Below are 5,321 nucleotides of genomic sequence, written 5' to 3' on the forward strand. Positions count from 1 at the left end.
CGGGTGCCTGACTGGATCCGGACAGTACAACCCCGGCCAGTGTAACTTCAGCAAGACGGTGATGAGGCCGTTGGGAATACGGACCCCTTTAGAATATATCCAGTTGCTGCAAAAGAATGAACTATTAGCATGTGACAAGCAAAATAAATAACAACCGGAATGAGCATGTGACAAGCAAAATAATGAAATTATTATAAAGTGGCACTTACTCTTTCCCCGTGGGCTCAATGAGCCACTTCTGCTCCTCAGTAGCAGGAACCTGCTTTGGTAGCTTTGCGTTACCACGCAGCCACCCCTTGTTGTCAACCCCCTCCCCGCCACCACCCTCCTCCTCGCCTGCCTCCCCCTCCCCAACCTCCTCCTCATCCTCCTCCCCCTCGTCCTCCTCCTCCACCTCCTCCTCCTCGTCCTCCTCCTCCACCTCCTCCTCGGCCCCATCCCAAACCTCCTCCTCCTCGCCTGCCTCGTCCTCCTCCTCCTCCTCACACTACTAGGAAAAGGGCTATAGATGGAATGGCCACTAATGGCGCACCAGACATGTGGTGCGCCATTGCTATGTAGCAGTGGCGCACCATGTGCTGGTGCGCCATTAGTGTGAAATACACTAATGGCGCACCAGACACACGGTGCGCCATTAGTAACAAATTTTAATTTTTTTTATTTTGCAAGACATACTAATGGCGCACCAGGACATAGTGCGCCATTACTAGTTGTAACTAGTAATGGCGCACCAGCAACATAGTGCGCCACTACAATTTTTTTTTTATTTTTACTCTTTTGCAAAACTACAAATGGCGCACCAGGGGCAGTGCGCCATTACTAGTTTAAGCTAGTAATGGCGCACTGCTCCCCCGTGCGCCATTAGTGTATATTTCATGGACACTTGATCTCGATCCCCCTCCATCTCGATCGCTATCCCACCTCGCCAGATCCGGTCCCCCTCGCCGCCGAGCACCCCCTGCACCCTCTACCCCGCTCCACCGGGCGCCGCCGCCGACCCCCCGCACCCTCCCCCGCTCCACCGCCGCCGACGACCCACCGCACCCTAACTCCCCTGCTCCACCGCCGCCGACGACCCACCGCACCCTCCCCGGCCCGCTCCACCGCCGCCGACGACCCCCCGCACCCTCCCCCACTCCACCGCCGCCGACGACCCACCGCACCCTAGCTCCCCTGCTCCACAGCCGCCGACGACCCAGCGCACCCTCCCCGGCCCGCTCCACCGTCGCCGACGACCCCCCGCACCCTCCCCGGCCCGCTCCACCGCCGCCGACGACCCCCCGCACCCTAGCTCCCCTGCTCCACCGCCGCCGACGACCCACCGCACCCTCCCCGGCCCGCTCCACCGCCGCCGACGCCCCCCCCCCCCCGCACCCTCCCCGGCCCGCTCCACCGCCGCCGACGACCCCCCGGCCCGCTCCACCGCCGCCGACGACCACCCGCACCCTAGCTCCCCTGCTCCACCGCCGCCGACGACCCACCGCACCCTCCCCGGGCCGCTCCACCGCCGCCGACGACCCCCCGCACCCTCCCCGGCCCGCTCCACCGCCGCCGCCGACCCCCCGCACCCTCCCCGGCCCGCTCCACCGTCACAAATTATTACTGTTTTTGTAAAAAATTGTTACTGTTTCATATTCATATTCATTTTCTAAAAAATTTATTAGATGCAACAAAAAATAATTAAAAAAATTACTTATGGCGCACCTATGGCTGGTGCGCCATTGCTACATAAATTTTTTTTACTAATGGCGCACCCGTGGTGGGTGCGCCATTGCTATGTAAAAAAAAATTCTAATGGCGCACCGCTTCGGGGTGCGCCATTAGTAAGTTTCCCCCCTTAGCTAACTCCTCCCCTCTCCCTCGCCAGTCCACCCGCGCGCTCACCTGACCCACGACGCCGCCGCCCCGACCCCCGCCGGACTCCACCCCCGTCGCCCCCGCGCCCCCGTGCCCCCCACCACTGCAGCTCCCCCGCGCCCTCCACAACTGCAGCTCCCCCGCGCCGCCCCGCGAAGCACGTGGCCGCCGGCCTCCCCACGACCAACCGAGGCGCCCAAGAGGACCGCCGCCGTCTTCCTCTTCGACTACGAGCACCCGGACGAGCTCGGACGCCCTCGAGCCATCCCTTCGACGCCGCCGCCGCCGACCCCGACCCCAACCCCGACCCCGACCCCTCCGGCGACCGGCCGCGCCCGCCCAGGTACCTCTCCTCCTTCCTCCTTCCTCCTTGTCCAGCGCCCGCCGCCCCGACAGCATCTCCAGCAGCACCTCTGAGCAATTTGCTCCACTTGTTCATGCAAGCTAGTAAAACTGTTGTTCTTCTTCTTGCTCCTGTGATGGATTTTCTGAACCTTACATTCGTTCCTGCACTAGTACTTCTTCTGCTCTGTTTAAAACTGCTCTTCTCTTTTTGTATTAGTCTCAGATAAGCAAGCATGATGCAATTATGATCTGGGCAACCGCAGATAAGTAGTAGGAGTAACTATGTTTGTAAATCAAAATTTCTTCACTCCTCGTGATAATCTGCAGATTCAAGTTGTGGCAAAAAAATGTTCTGTCTATTTACAGTGTGGAGTATACAGTTATTACAGTGTCAATGTTGATGATTTACAGTGTGGAGTAGTCATATTTTTCTTTCAAATCTAAGTGCAATTTCTCTGTCTTGTTGCTAACTGAATTTACAGTACTAAGTGGTCTCTAAATTTTGCAGTATTTATGTTCATGACTTTACTGAACTATGTTGTCTTTTCTAACAGTGCCTTGATTTAAATAGTTATATTTTAGCTTCATGGTTCTGTGTAATTTGTGCCTTGATTTTCTGTCATCTCTGAATTTTGCTGTTCCTGTGCTTGCTACTCCTTAATTCACACATGTACAGGAGGTACAAGAGGTTAAATTGAATCTAACCCTCCAATGTTATATGTTTTGAACTCCTTCCTGAAATCCCTTCTATTATTTTTATCCCAAACAAGTACCCAGGTTTATAAAGATCTAGTGAGCATTGCCAGTGTTGGGGAGGGAGTGATCTGAATTGGTTTATGTGACTCATCCTCATTAACTTTTCTCTCTAACCTTTTTTACAGTACAAATAAATTGTTCCTTCTTCTGTATTTGACCACTGTTTATTGTGGTTTTGATTTTGTTACAGTGTTCTCAAGTATAACAACATAGTGGGATCATTTGTCAACATAGTGGGATCATTTTGCAGATTCCAGCAAACAACATAGTGGGATCATTTGTCAAGGCCAGCATCGGAGTGCTAATTTACAGGTATAAATAGATAAAAGATTCAGAGTGTAGCTCTTTGTGCTCCCTGCATCCTTTTTCTGAGCTGTTTGTGCTCCCTGCATCTTTCAGCTCTCATTTTCAGTGGAGTTGTTGAATTATATGCTCTTATTGGACATGTTTTACGTGTTGATCCATCAATTGCTAGTTTGCTGGGTTTTGTCTGCGACCATCGTGTCGTGATGATTTTGCAGGTACCCCGAGAGGCCCTTGAGTTTGCCGGAATGTCGATTAACTTCCGTTCCGGCAAATTCGGGTACTCCATATATCCTATTTTCAGCAAAGGTCATGCTGAAATTTTGCGTGAATTTTAGCATGACTTTGCTAAAAATAGGACATATGGGGCACTTCCGACTAATGCATGGGCCGGGGTATCTTAGTACTTAATTAAGTAGGATCAACTGCCTCTTGTGTTATTCATATAGAAGTGTGATATCTACTCATAGTTATTACTAATGTCAGTTGCTCGTCATCGATAAACCCTAATCTGGTAGGATGACCTACTAAAAAAGCCCATACCACATATTCTATTTGGATGGGCGTGTTTTCACCACACTGTGGATTATCTTATTGGACCCAACAGAGATGATGTAGTTTTGAATTATGAACATAGGAAATGTCGTCATCGGACGACGAAAGTCTCCCGGGGGAGTGCGACTGGTGCCACGACGGTCGAGGTGTGTGCGACAGGCCTCACCTGGACGATGATCGGCGCTTCAGCATTAAGCTCGAGGAGACCTTCGAAGTTGAAACGGTACGCAACGACGACAAGTGTTTTTTGCATAATTAAGCATGACTTCAACTATTTCAACGTGTAATTTCATCTTTTACAATTCGAGTATAGTTTATCCCATGCCATGCAAGACGCTATGTCTTAGAGAGGATGGATTTTGAAGATCATGAAAATTTTGAAACAAAGAAAATTCACCTAAGGACACATCATGATGTGGATTTTGAAGTAAATCTATATAATGCTGAGAGCGTAACCCATTTTGGTTGCAAAAATTGGGAAGCATTTTGCAAGATGTATGGTTTTGATGAGGGTATGCTTGTCACCATGGATCTTGGTGGTCCTGGCATCGACCAAGACAATATGGACATTTGGGTCCTTGTTGATACGCCTCCAGTTCTACCGCTATGTGAGTTTCTCAAACATAGTTAATTATTAACTAATCTATATTGTTTATTTCAAAATAGTTGACAACTTATTTCCATTGACAGCTTATTTTGATTGTTCAAAAAATGTGCGGAAAATGGTAGACAAAACCCACTACACCGATGGCTCCGAGTTAACTTATCAGGAGAAAAATCATCTGGTCGGATTTTGTACTGATCTTGAGAATTACAATATCTACAATCAAACTCCTCAACATTATGGTCAATACGTGCCACTAGTGCACGTGTTGAACTACGGTAACTACCATGGAGATACCCTGGTAAGATTTTTTACTATTACGACATCCGTGCATCTTTTGCATACTTCTAAAACTAGTACATCATTGCTAACTATGAAGTTATTACTATGTTTTCCAACAGAGAATCCCAGAGGATTGTGTGCCTCATTTGATGTATCAGAATGGCAGCCTTCAAGTTTTGAACTTATATCCAGGTCATCCTACAAATCTCAACTGTCCATACCGGATTTCTAGAAGAAGTGGAGACATGCTAATCAGAGAATGGAAAAAATGTATGGACAGTCGTAAGGAGGTTCTTGGAAGCAAAAGGAAGCGCCGCGCAAGAATTGGGGACAGGATGATCTCCATTCTCCATAATGGAGAGTCAGGGTCTATATTGTTTTATGCTATTTTACCTTAAATAGGGTATTTTAGGTCCTGCCTAATACTGATGATCATGTGCTAAGAACAATTAAGTAGGGTTGGTTCGATGACTATCAGGATGATGATCGTATGACTTGTTATTAATAACGAGTAGAAGTTGTATGATGATGATTAGTAGGACTTGTTAGGATTAGTATTAATTTCGACAAACTCGCTACTCGCGGTCTCGAGACTTGTAATGTTCTATCTTTGTTCGGT

Source organism: Aegilops tauschii, chromosome 2, assembly GCF_002575655.3.
Source record: "Aegilops tauschii subsp. strangulata cultivar AL8/78 chromosome 2, Aet v6.0, whole genome shotgun sequence".
Lineage (NCBI taxonomy): Eukaryota > Viridiplantae > Streptophyta > Magnoliopsida > Poales > Poaceae > Aegilops > Aegilops tauschii.